Source organism: Monodelphis domestica, chromosome 4 (assembly GCF_027887165.1).
Source record: "Monodelphis domestica isolate mMonDom1 chromosome 4, mMonDom1.pri, whole genome shotgun sequence".
In the NCBI taxonomy this organism is placed as follows: Eukaryota; Metazoa; Chordata; class Mammalia; order Didelphimorphia; family Didelphidae; genus Monodelphis; species Monodelphis domestica.
In genome coordinates this window covers 350,387,978-350,402,286 of record NC_077230.1, presented here as the reverse complement: position 1 = coordinate 350,402,286, position 14,309 = coordinate 350,387,978, and the positions used below count along the sequence as shown (strand labels likewise).

Genomic DNA, 14,309 nt, shown 5'->3' with positions numbered 1-14,309 from the left:
GCCAAGAAAGGAATTTGAGGGATTAGAAAAAGCCATATTGCCAACTATATTTCAACTTAAGACTCATGGACACACTTAGATTTTTAAAAATACATATACAAAAGAAAGAAGCTAAGGGATGTAACAGGGAGCAAGATATGAAAGAGGCAGCTTGGGAACACCATGGACAGAACATTACAGTACCTAGACTCTGGAAGACCTGAGTTCAGACACTTCTTAGCTATGTGATCCTGACCAAGTCACTATCTGTCTGTTTCCTCACCTGTAAAATAAGAATGATAATAGCACCCACCTCCCAAAGTTGTTATGAGGATTGGATGAAATTATATTTGTAAAGTGCTTTAAAGTTTTTTTTTTATTCTGATTGTGATTCTATTTATTTTCTATGATTCAATGAAATAAAAAATTCTCATCACTATATATTTAGGTTTTCCTGAGACATATTTTCAGAGAACTATCATTTTTTATATCATCCCAGACAAGTGGACCTATACAAGGTTATAACCATCATGCCAATTAAATCCATCCTATTTGCTTAATTACACTGATTAAAGCTATCAACAGACACTCTTATTCATCTTTTTCTAGCCACAGCAGAGGATCCCAGTTGAGCCATGTAATGAATTCTCACTACCTCTCTCTATCATCTTCCACTCAATGTTTAAGTAGGATCCTTTTTGCTCTCATATTCTTTTCTCTCCTTATCCCTTCCTGATATTCCTGAACCAGAAGTGGTATCTGTTATTACTAAAGATCAGTGATGAAGAGTCATATGGCATCAAAAATACCACCTTAGAAAATGGCATTTTTTTTATTTTTCACCATCTTGCAATATATTTGTTTGATATGATACATGCCAAACAAACATAGTTTACTCTTTGGAAATCCAGCAGGAAGGGAGTTAAAGGCTTTAAAGTTTTTAAAGTGTTATATGTGTTTGCTATCATTATTGTTACTTAGGAGTTACAATGGTCTTATTGGAATAGGATTGGGAATACTAAAACTTGAATTTATCTGAGCCTGGTGAATTCTAAGTACCAAAAAATACTTTTAAAAAAGCCATTTTGTGGCCAGAGGAAGATCAATAAGGATAAATAACTGCCTCTCAGAGTGAATGGGGTGATAGCAATAGTCAGTAAAGAGAAGTCAGAATGACTTCACTCTTACTTCACTTCCATTTTCCCAACAAAGAATTAAGATCTTTGGACTGGTGAGGACAGAAGAAAAATAGAATGAGAGAGTTGAAACCCAAGAGGAGTGAGACACCTGCATGCTCTCAGTGAGTCTGTCAACAGCTCCAGTTGAACTGTATTCCAGGGTAACAAAATGATCTGGGGATATGATGGCGGCACTGTATCCAAGATCTGTGAAAGATTAAAGAGAGCAGGTGGGTACCCCAGGATCGAAAACGGGTGACTGTCACCATCTTAAGTTTCATGATTGTATTTGGCTCAGTATCCTACACCACAAGGTCAAAATGTTTTTCACAATCCTACTAACATGTTATAGTTTCTAAGAGAATAAGCCTCAATACATAATAGCTCACATAGACAAAAGATCCTTGGGGACCTCAATAATTGGAGGAGTGTAAAGGGGTCCTGAGACCAAAAGTTTCTAGTCTATCAAAATATTTTTAGAAACTGACTGCCATCATTCACTGTGTTAGCTATTCTGTCTGTTTTGTGTCATTTTCAAACAGATAAACAAACTCTAGACAGCTTTTCAGTAATAATAGCCAACATTTACATAGTTCTTTAAAGTTTGCAAAGTGCTTTACATATATTAATTCTATTAATCCTCACTACAACCTGGGAAGGGTAAGTATTATTATTATCCCCATTTTACAGACCAGACAACTAAGATCCAGTGAAATTACATGAGTTACTGAACATCACACAGTTAGCTATTGCCTGATGCTGGATTTGTACTCGGGTCTTTCTGACTCTGTTCTATCCTGTGCTCTATCCTATGTGCCATCAACACAGGGTCAAGAGTCAGAAATGAAGTCATACCTTGACTGTAGGTCATGAACACCTAGTCTTTGTGTCTAGTTATCCAACTCTGAATCCACCAAACTGTATTTTCATCTAGCCCATACTTCTCACAAGCTCACGTAAGATGTGCTTTGCTAAAATACAGGTAAACCATATACAACATTCTCCTGGTCCAGCCCTCTAATAACCCTGTCCACAAAGCAAATGACATTCATCTGATGTGAAGCCAACTATGTCTTTGTGAGCATGGCTTCGTGTTCTAGATGTTTGCTGTTCCATTGATAAAATGTCCCAGATTTTTGTCAGCAATTGCAGTCAAGGTCATTCTTTGGTTTGTCTTTTATTGCTCATCACTGCTTCCAATATAGGTCTCTTAAAAATTTAAGTTGGTCTGAATTCCTTATGTATCCACACTAGTCTCTGTAAACTGCTTCCTTTTCCTTCTTGAAATTATTTCTGTTTGTGTCTTCATAATTTGATTCTTGAAAGATTCATATCCTTCCCCTGGAGAATTTAGTTGCTGTATATTTTCCTTAGAACCCTGTGAAATCTACTTTGCAAACCTTAAGTGCTATAGGAATATCAGCTATTAAAAAGACCTTTGGCTTCATCTTGGCATCCCTTAACTGGGCTCAGATCCCAAGACAGTAATTGATTCATGATATTCTGTTCCAACAGCACCAAATTCCCTTTCTTGTTGCCTACCCAAGATTATGGACAATGGAGGAACATGAGAACACTACAACCTCCAATATCTCCTACACAGACTTCTTCCTGGTGGGCTTTCCTGGGCTGCGGGAATGGCGTTCCCTCTTGGTTCTTCCCCTTTCCTTCCTCTATGCCTTGATTCTGTCTGCCAATGCCTTGGTCATCTGCACTGTGGCCATCCATTGAAGCCTGCACCAGCCCATGTACATGCTCATTTCTTTGCTCCTGGCTGTCAACATTTGTGCTGCCAGTGCCGTGGTGCCCCAGATGCTGTCAAGCTTTGTACACTATGCAAATGCCATCTCACTGGAGGCATGCCTTGCTCAGATGTTCTTCATCTACTTCACCCTTCTCCTAGACTACAACCTCTTGCTGGCTATGGCTCTGGACCGCTATGTCGCCATCTGCCACCCACTCCGCTATGCAGACCTGGTGACACCACATTTGTTGGGCTTGCTGGCTGTGGTTGCCCTGATCCGCAGCTTGGCTGTGGCAGTGCCCCTGGTGGTGCTGACTTCCAGAGCACACTTCTGTAGGACAGCAGTGATCCGCCATTTTGCCTGTGAGTATATTGCCCTGCTGAGCATTGCGTGTGGGGATATAACCTTCAACAACCGGCTGGGGTTGGCTATGAGGCTGATCACAGTGACCTTCGATCTGTCCTTGCTGGGGGCCTCTTACACCCGAATCATATATGTTGCCTTCCAGATTTCCTCAGGCAATGCCCGAGCCAAGGCTCTCCACACATGTGGCTCTCACCTCTTGGTCATCTTCACCATCTACCTCTCTGGCCTCTCCACATCGATTGTCTTTCGGTTTGCTAAGTCTGTGTCTCAGGATGTGCAGAACTTGCTCAGTGCCATCTACCTGCTTCTCCCAGGAGCCCTAAATCCCATCCTCTATGTCAGGGGTCCCCAGACTTTTTACACAGGGGGCCAGTTCACTGTCCCTCAGACCATTGAAGGACCAGACTATAAAAACCTAACCCTAACCCTAACCCTAACCGGACAGCAGTATACACAGTCCAGAATCCCCTCCCCCAGATCATCGCTCACCATGGTGACATCTTCCATTGTGCAGCCACATAATCCTTTGCAAGAAGCCTCATTCTAAGACACCATAGAAAGGATTATGTCACCAGAAGTAGTACTTTAAACATGAGCGACTCCTCACTTTGTGGTGCCGCCACATACAGAGCTCCTCTCACTGAACACCAATGAAAGAGGTGCCCCTTCCGGAAGTGTGGTGAGGGCCAGATACATGGCCTCAGAGGGCCATAGTTGGGGGACCCCTGATCTATGGGGTGAGGACCAAGGAGATCCAGCAGTATGTGAAGAGATTGCTTTGGAGAAGGAAGTCAGGACTGGTGATGGGGGACCAATCAAAGAGGCTACAAAATCTCTAACCAGAGGGGACTACCTGGGTGAGGGGGCTTTAGCAACTCAGCAAGGGCTAGGAGCCCTAGGGCACTTTCTGTTTACTGGTCCCTCTGGAGCTGCACTATCATCTCCAAGGAAAAGTGAAGCTTCATTTAGGACTTATTCAGTTGATGAGGTCTGGTGATAATTACAGTGAGGATAGTATATAGCTATACTGCCTAATTTTACTAACCATATGTGCCTTTACTCTTTCCCCCATATGCCTTTGCTCAGTTTCTGGGTGAGGCATACACCAAGTTACACTCAGGCTCAGGCCCTGTCCTTAGAGGCCTCCACTCTTCCTTAGAAAGAGCTAAAGTCTATCTGTAGCCATAAGTCATTTTCTCTACTTCTAGGACCAGGAGAATAAAGTGAATCCTTCTTCCACCCAACAGCCCATGTGAGGAGGATACCGATCATGTTCCCCCTAGATTTTCTAGTCTAAACATTCAGCTCAGTTACTTCAACTCAGACTCATAATTGAGTCTACCCCACCCTCACCGTGACTAGGTTGGCCACTTTCTTCTGGATGTGTTCATTGTCAGCCTGCTTAAAATATAACTCCCATAAATGGGCTTGGAATTCCAGCTGAGGCCTGGTCATGGTGGGATTATTTCCTGTTTGGACAGCTCTCAACAGTTAGATGCTCACCAAAAGGCAATGATGCTCATACAAAGTGTTGGATTTCCAAAGATATTTGATAGAATATCAATCAGCAAGACAGAGGTGAGAACTTTTTCCCCACTAGCACTTTAGGGCTGAGCTGATAGACTCATCACTCAGAAGCTGGTGGCCAACAGTATCTTCTGTGTGAATTCTTCTGTTGTCATTTATTAAGTGCCTACTACATGCAGAAAATGCACTTGGGGGGGCAGCTGGGTAGCTCAGTGTATTGAGAACCAGGCCTAGAGATGGGAGGTCCTAGGTTCAAATCTGAACTCAGACACTTCCCAGCTGTGTGACCCTGGGCAAGTCACTTGACCCCCATTGCCTAGCCCTTACCACTCTTCTGCCTTGGAGCCAATACACAGTATTGACTCCAAGACGGAAGGTAAGGTTTAAAAAAAAAGAAAAAGAAAATGCACTTGGTGGGGACAGGAATACAACGATAAATAACATATAATCTGTGCTTTGAAAGACCTTATGATCATAGGAGGGACAAGGCATATAAATGTAACCTATCCCTGAGTTGGACTTATTCTCCCACCCACAATAACCCTTGGGAACAATAAAAATGTAGCTTGGTTCTCTTTAAGTGTCTTATTGTCCTACCCCATGCCCTCTGAAAGGAAAAGGTTAACCAACCCACTACCCTACCAATATGTACCCATTTCTCTACTCCTAATCTCAAATTGTTGGGGAAAACGTGAAATCATGCTATGTCCACTACAAATTTATACTATTCTAATAGAGCATAGATTCACAGCCAAAAGGGATTCCAGAGGCCATGTTGGTCAACACCTTTATTTTATATGTGAGAAAAAGGAAAACTATAGGTCAAGTGATTTTCCAAAGGAAAGAAAGGTTGTAGACAGTAAAGCTGGTCTTCATTCCCCTGACTCCTAATCTAGCACCTTTTATGCTAGATTGGCAAACCTATGGCATGTGTGCCAGAGCATGCCAGAGGGGGCGACTCCCTTTCCCCCTCTCCATGCACACCTGAGGACATTTCTCACACCACCCAACCCTCTGACCAGCAGCCCAATGGGAATACTTCCTCCCTCTCCTGTCTGGGGCAAGGTGGGGGACTCACATGCAGAGTGAGGGTTGGAGTTTGGGCACTTGATCTCTGAAAGGTTCACCATCGCTGCTCTAGTGCCACTGACTTTTCTTTCATGCCCTCTCTCAAATCTGTTCTTTCCTTCACATCACCACTGATCCCAGCCTTTGAAACATCCTCTTTCCCTTTCCCTAGAACTCTATTCCAATATTTCTGACTAGATGATCCAATAGGACCTGATTAAATTCAGTGTGTCCAAAACTGAACTCATCACCTTCCCCTCAAAACCTGATTATTCTCTTCCTACTTATTTCTGTTGATGACATCACTCTTTCCCATGCCTCCAATACTACCCAAAGCTCAAAACTTCAGAGAAAAAGTCATCTTTGACTCTTCTCCCTCTCCTTCCATATCCTATCACTTTCTAGGTCCCATTGGTTTTATCTCAGCAATACCTTTCATGCCCATAGTCACCTCTCCATTCCCTTTTGTGGAAACTTAATATTGAATTGGGATAGTTTTCGAGAAATGGTTCCCCTTTTGGCCTCCAAGAAAAGTTTGATTTTAAAACTACAAAATGACCACTCCTCCAGGCTATGAAACTGGGTTGAATTCAACAGGCATGTCTTTGGGCTGACTTTTGTTACAGGCAGGGTGAAGACCTGCTCCCTATTTATCTATAAACAACAATTTGATTAGGTGATGAAATCAACTAGGCAGTTGCCATAGTGGAAATCATGAGCTGTGTAGCCATTCTCGCAGTCTCATGGCAGGGAAGAAGAGGGCCTCTTGGTGTCCTGGTGACACTCCTCTTCCCATGATTGAAGTCTGTATGACTGTTCTCCAGAGATGTTCTGAGGAGGGACAGAGTGATGGCTTCAGACTGGACATATATTGGCCCATGCAACAGGAAGTCAGCCCTTTTTGTTTGCCCAGTTGCTTTGGGCCTAAGCCTCTGCTCTTTCTGGCCTGGCCTAGCTCCCTGACTGCTCATACTGAAATTTTTCCTTTTGAGCCCCAGTTAAGTTCTGTTTGGACTGTGGAAGGAGTCTGCTGGCTAGTTAGAAATCTTGAGAGATTGATTAATAAATTAATATTTTAAAACAAAAAATATAATCTCCCAAGAATTTCATTCATTACATTTTGCAACCAACCTAATTCAGACTCCCATCTCTTCTTCTTTTTTCTTAAACCCTTACCTTCCATCCATCTTAGAAAAATACACTGTGTATTGGTTCCAAGGAAGATTGGCATGGGGTAGGTAATGGGGTTAAGTGACTTGCCTAGGGTCACATAGCTAGGATGTGTCTAAGGCCAAATTTGAACCCAGGACATCCTGTCTCTAGACCTACTTCTCAATCCACTGAGCCACCTAGACACCTCCCCTCATCTCATCTTGCCTGGATGATTATAATAATAAATGTCTTCTTACCCTTTTCCAAACCATTTTTCATACAGCTGCTTAAATAATCTTCCTAATATGCCATTTTCATCTACTAAAAAAATCTTCAGTGGTCTTCTAAAGACTAAGGAATAAAATATAAATCTCTGATATTGCATTCATAGCCTTTAATTATAGGCTATGGAGTTGGGGTTTATATCAGTGCCTTTTTAGCAGTGCCCATATCAATTCATGAAATCTATTTTGAGTGTCTACTATGTGAAGAGTGAAACTTAACACTAAGTAAGGGAGTTCCCAAGTCATTTACTAAAAGTGGGTGACAACCCCAGAGGCAATTGCCCTGCCCCTGGGAAGTGCTAGGCAAATTTAAAGACTGTAATTGGTGCCCATAAAGTGGAGGAAGGGCCAGAAGTGATGTGGAAAAAGGACAAAAAGTTCTGAACTTCCTGTCCAAGGGCTCTTCAGCTTGGAACTTCAGTTAGTTATTTAACTCTTGGGGGTGGCTTTGGATCTTCTCTTTTGGACTTCATTTTGAGTGAGTGAGTAGCTGACCTTCCTTTCCTGGCTTCTGGAGAGATTAGTTCCAGAGACATCTTCTCTTGGAGGAGGCTGAGTTGGTGGAAAAAGGCTGAGTTGGTGTAACCTTTGCATGAGACACCACCAGGTCCTTTGGCTAAGGGTTAATGAGCCCTGTTGGGACTGAGCCAGACACCAGAACAACATTTAGTCTGATAGGCTAGACATTTTCCCTACCCTCTTCTTACATTTCTCTACTTTCACTCTTTCCAACTATAATAGGATTAGAAGGGGGAACAGGGAGAATGGAAGGAGAGAGGGAAATGGGAAGAGAGGGTGAAGAGATTCTTCTTCCCCTCTCTTGTTGTGGGAGAGAGGTAGCCAAGTCTCGTCCCCCTGATAGAGGAAATATGTCTCTTCACAGGATAATTCTGGGAGATGGAAGACAAGAACTGGAGAGATTAGCTTTTGTAAGATGATCCACTACTTCCCCTTTGGTCCCAGTTATTGTCCAGGATGGATTCTTCTGTCTCTGTTCTCCTTAGGGATACCTACCATCACTTCCCTCCAGAAACCTGGTATCAACCCACTATCAAGGAGAGATGTTCCTTGAGTTAGTCAGTTTGGATCACTAGGATCCTGAGCTAACCTTCCCTTTTGGGAGAGAGATATGATTTTCCTCAAATCTTTACTCCCCTTTCCTAGTGTCAGAAACCATCCAGACCTAATTCTAAAGTAGTAAACAATTTATTTGGGTTCACCCAGGGAAGGAGAGGTAAGGGTGTCAGAAAAGGAAAGTGGGGGAACAGGAAGCCCTAACACTTTTCTCCTCTTGCAGACTGCCCCCCCAAGTTCTCAGTGCCTTGAACCCTCTTTCAGCCAGCTGAGGGTTGATCCCTATTCCTCAGCTAACTTGATTTTTTTTCAGGAGTCCAGGAACAGATCAGGGAGAAATGTAGATCGAGATCTTGACAGCAGATTTCTCTGTAGAAGGCTTCCTTTCAAAGCCCCTGTCTACAGTATTCACAGATGACTCTGTGCTGTTGTTGAGAATGGGGAAGAGGTGCCCAGGAGTTCACAGGGAAAGCTGTTGATTCCCAGAGAGATCTGACTTCTTCCTAGCTTGGGAGGTTTGCCTCATTTCTTCCTGTTCTCAGCTGAAGAAGTAACCAAGTGACAGTTGGAAATCACCCATCCCCTTCTGTTCTCTGACTGGAATTTTGAGTTTTTGTTTTTTTCTTCTTTGCATTTCCCCTGTGCTTCGGATTAATTCCTCCTTCACAAAATCTTCATTTTCATCTTGTGCATTTTTGTCAACTTGACAAATGCACCAAGTTTTGACAAGTTACTTACCATAGTTTCCTTAGTGCTATGTTTCTATCTACCTATATTCTATATCACACCCCCAAAATAAGAAATCTCTTTTTCTTCAACTATATTTTACTCTTATTTTACCTTAGCTACCTAAGCCTACACTAAGAAAAGGTTCTGGGAAAAGTTGGGGTAGGTGTGTTTTGGTTATAAGGGATAATGGAGCACAGTGATGTAGAGACAGGTTTTCATTGCCTAGCAAGATGACTTCATACTGGGATAATCTGGCAGGTGTAAATACTTGCATGTTACTCCTTTTTAGTATTTTCTCTATTTGATGAGCAGCGTACACATGCAATCTGCATCCCAGAACTAGATCGTTGTCTTTTTCACCATTAGAGCAGCAGCTGCTATATACCTCAGGCAATGAACCATTCCTTGAGCTACAGGGTCCAGTATGGTACTGTAATATTGTGATAGGCCTCATCTGTGGTCCAAAGGTCTGGGCTAGGACTCCAGAAGCTATCCCCTTTGCTTTGTGGGCATATAAGTGGAATTCCTTGGTGTAATCTGGAATTCCCAAGGCTGGAGCTACCAAAATCTCTTGCTTCAGTTGTGAGAGAGCATTTTAATGTTCTTTTGTAAGTTTTAGGGGGTTCTTCTACTTCATTCTTGGTTAAATCAGTCAGAGACTTGGAGATATTAGAGTACCCAATCACCCAGTGTCTTGAAAATCCACAAACTCTTAGGAATACCCTTAGCTGTTCCTTTGTTCTTGGCACTCCTAGCTTTTGAATGTCTGCTATTTTTGGGGGGGAGATTTTTCTAGTGGCCTTCTCTAATATGAAGCCAAGATATTCTACTTTATTTATTTATTTTTTAACCCTTACCTTCCGTCTTGGAGTCAATATTGTGTATTGGCTCCAAGGCAGAAGAGTGGTAAGGGCTAGGTAATGGGGGTCAAGTGACTTGCCCAGGGTCACACAGTTGGGAAATGTCTGAGGCCAGATTTGAACCTAGGACCTCCCATCTCTAGGCCTGGCTATCATCCACTGAGCTACCCAACTGCCCCCCAAGATATTCTACTTTAGGTGAGACCCACTGCAATTTTTTCCTTAAAACTTTATGCCCTCTCTTGTACAGTTCTATCAGTAGTGTTCATGAATCTTTCAGGCAAATTCAAGCAGATGGTGATGCAAGCAGGAGGTCATCCACATAGTGCACTATTTTGCTGTGTTTGAATTTTATTGATTCTAGATCTCTTTTCAATAGCTGGCAAAATATTGATGCACTTTCAGCATAGCCCTGGACAAATCAGGTCCAGCAGAGCTGATGGGTCCCCCCCCTCATTGGAATGTGAAGATGTTCTCTGACTTTCCTTTGTGTGGGAGACTGTAAAATACTTATTGGTCAGGTCCAATTGGACAGTATACCAGTTAGATGAACTAGGGATCTCTGATATGATAGCACTTGGGGATGGAGTGATTGTATGGGTCCTTTTTATAAAATTATTGATTTCCCTGAGATCTTGCACGAATCTCCAAATGTTTTTCCCTCAGATGTTGTTTTGTTCTTTTTGATTGCTAATATTAGGCTATTGTATTCTGAGATTGTAAGTCTTAGCATACCTTATTCCAATAAACTCTCTATGATTGGAGCAATGCCCTCTGGGCCTCTTTGCTCAATTTATATTGAGGGATTTGGGGGGATGTTCCTTCTTTCACCTCAATTTTCACTGGTGTAGCAGATTTGATTCTGCCTACATCATTCGCATATCTAGTCCATATGCCCTCCAGTATATCTTTGGGGATTTCAGACATTGTTTGTCTATGTGCATCTGATCAGGTGTTTCATCTAATTGCCCCAAGAATAGAAGTGGATAGTGTTTTAATGATTGCTTGGGTAGATGCAAATAGACTTTCCCTGATTACTCACACTGAATTGTCGCTCCAATTTTGCATAAAAAGTCCCTCCCCAAAATATTATTGGGGCATCCAGGTATTGGTAGGAAGGTGTGATCAATTGATAAAGGACCTAGTTTTACCATCTTTGGTTCAAGTTTTGGAACCCTTTGTATTTCCCCGGTAGCTCCAGCTACTGTCACAGACCCATCTATGGTGTTGTTCCCTGGGAATAACTTGAGAACAGACCTTGTAGCCCTGGTATCAATCAAAGCTTTGTAATTTTTTCCCCCAACTTTTATCCACACGTATGGTTCTTGATTGTGATTGCTTTGCAAGACAGGTACCATTGTCTTCAATGATTCTGTGTTTTCTATGCCTTGAACTAACTTTTGCCGAGTGATTTCTACCTCTAGACCCATGACTGTAGTTTATAAATCTGTTTCCCCTTCTGTTAGATACTGATTCTCTACCCCGTTTTGTGAAGTTATTATAGTTTGGTTTTCATTTCTGTAGAATAATGTTATATCAGGTGATGTGAGCAGTGGTGTGCAATCTTCTGCATTCATGTCTGTATCCCTTGTAGAATCACTTGTGTGTAAGTTGTCTAATGTTGGGTTTTTCTGGTTTCCTGTTACAGATTGTGACACAGCTGCTTCTTGGTTTTGAATAAGCTCTTGGTTAAAGTTTTCTAGAGAAGGTACAGCTGTTTGATCCTCTTTCTTTCCTCCCTCACTCATCTCCCTGGAGTTTGAGGAAATTACTGGTCTATGGGACAGCATGTCCTTTTGGTTTGGAGTTTTAACAATGCCCTCCCATTCCCAGTTCTTTCTCTCAGTGGTCTCTTGTGGTAGTTTTGTTGTGGGGTTCAGATGTGTACCCCTGGGATTCGGGAAGGATACCTTTTGCAAGAAGGCAAGACTCCAATATTTAGCTTAAAAACAAAAAGAGAAATTTATTAGTTTGGGGAGTAATGTTGAGAATGGCCAGGAAGATAGCAAGATGGAACAGCAAGATGGGGAGCAGCTCCTCAGGAGGACAGCATGAAAGCAAAGGCTGTTCTCCCCGACAACATCACTTTGGGGGATTTTATACTTTTTACAACAGTGTTAGTCACCCAGGCATGAAATGGGGTGATCATACTGGGGTCTGCCTGGGGATTCCTTAGTTTTAGGGGACAAACAGATGTCTGATAGAATCGAGGTATAGCCTGAAGGTGCATCTTTCTGTCCATCTTAAATCTAGAGGACAATCAAAGGTAGATAGTCATCTCAGGACCCTGGAGGGGTCATTGGGTGTTTTTAGACTCAGAGTTATGAGGATGGAAGGGAGCAAGGGAGTTTCCCTGATAATAGTTTGCCTGCGTTTTGTTAGATTTAAAATGGTTGATGTCTTAAACTGTGTGAGTTAAAATGGTGGAAGATATAAATTGTGATAGATATAAGAGAGGGTGAGTAAATTTGACCACAGAAAATATGTTTCACTACAGTGTCTTGGTTTTTAAATCAAATATAAGGTGGTCGCCAGGGGAATATTCCCAATTATGAATATACCCAAGTCAACTGGGTTTTATAGAGATTTTTAATTAATAATATAATGAGGAATTAGAGAAAGAGTAGGAAAGGAATAATTATGAAGGGCCTCAAGCCAATATGGCCTAGACCTGAGTCTTAAGAGAGAGAATCAGTCAGTCAGTCTTTTAACACTCACCACAAGGTCTGCCTAAACAAGGATTCTAGTGACACCAGGCCAGCTCCATCTCAGCTGACTTCACAAGAGAGCCTTCCAGCCAGAGACTGTTCCAAAGGGCCTTTATCCAGAGCCTCTCTCAAGAGATTCTTCCCAAGCAATCCTCATCAGAGATCCTCCAAAAGGATTTCTCCAAAAGGATATCTTCAAGAGATTCTGCTTTTTCTTATATAGGGGTTTTTCTCCCATGTCACCTCCCCTAAGTCCCTACATCTACCAATCACTGTAGATGCTTTCCAAAGGACTGCCCATCTAAATTCTTGCTAAGTCGACCAATCTCCTCAGTAAGTCTGAACAAGAGAAAACACAGCTGAGTCAACTAATCTCATCAAGAGAAAACTTGCCTGACCCTTTTAGGTACCTAGCATCCCATTGTATCAATTCTAAAAACAGGCCTGACTCAAAGAACTCCTTGCCCCACCATAAGCATGGATCCAAGTACTTTCTTTGTTTAGCAAGGAGTTTTTTCCCCTAAAGCAGTCTTAAGTACGGGTGCAGTAGAGGTCCTCCCATTTCTGATCCTGGCGAGTTCTCACATCAAAATGGGGAATGTTTCTCAGTAGGGAATTTGTTCCAATTAAGAATTCCCCAATGGGGAAATTTTTAACATTCACAAGTCTGAGAGATTTCAAGATTTACAGTTTCTGGGGTACAGTGCCCATGTCAGTTTGAGACTACCTTCTGCCATTTTATTTTTACTTAAGGGTTGTAGATCAATTGTTGTTTTGGGAAAGAAATCTTTTGCTTTATGATTTAATTTGGATCTTTTGGTTTCCACTGTGCAGAAGCTTGCCCTTGTTCTTTAGAAAGTGGGGGTATGGAATTTTGCATACTATAATCTGTAACTGGACTTTTCTTGTGCTGTCTCTTGTTTTTTGACTATTCCCTTCTTTTGGGGGTTTGGAGAATTAGTGAAACGTTTGGATTTGTTCGTGTTTCTGTTGTGATGCTGGATTTGACTTAAGGACTTGTTATGAACTCCTGTGTTCCCTATTCCCAACCAACCCATATTTGCATATCAGAAAATTTTCTAGGTACCTCTTGATTTGTTCCTTTATTCATCCCATTGCTCTCTTCCGTGCCCCTGTATGTTTCAAATATTTTGGGTTTTATGTCTAATATGTTTTTTTGTATATCTTTCTCTTCTTTTTCCCACTCCCACTGTTTTGGGTTTCTGTTTTTTATCTCTTTCTCCCCAGATTCTATCTCTTCCACTAAGAATTCCTCTGTTACACCTCTTTGTAAATAAAAGCTATTAAAAGGCACTTGACTTGAGCTATAATACTTTTTTTTTATTTTTTTCATTGACAATTTTTTATTTGGTTAATTTCATACATTATTCCTTGGTTATAAAAATCATTTTCTATTCCTCCCTCCCCTCCCTCAACCCCTCTGTAAAATTGAGATTTGAACTCTGGACTTCAATCCCCACAAGCCCTTGCTCCAGTTCCCCAAAATGCTTTGTTAGTCTCACGGGAATTCTGAGGTGGGCCGAGATCGAGGAAGGATTTAAACTGGTGGTAAAGGTTTTTGGCTCTTTTCTCTTTTTTTGGACTTCCGTTTTGGAGCAGAGGCATCTCTTCCATGATG

At 41.9% G+C, this 14,309-nt stretch overlaps 1 pseudogene; it reads left to right on the top strand.

The window, feature by feature from the left end:
• The first annotated feature begins 2,714 nt into the window (after positions 1 to 2,714).
• LOC100016827 (olfactory receptor 52L1-like) lies at positions 2,715 to 4,524 on the top strand (annotated as a pseudogene).
• Positions 4,525 to 14,309: the final 9,785 nt, after the last annotated feature.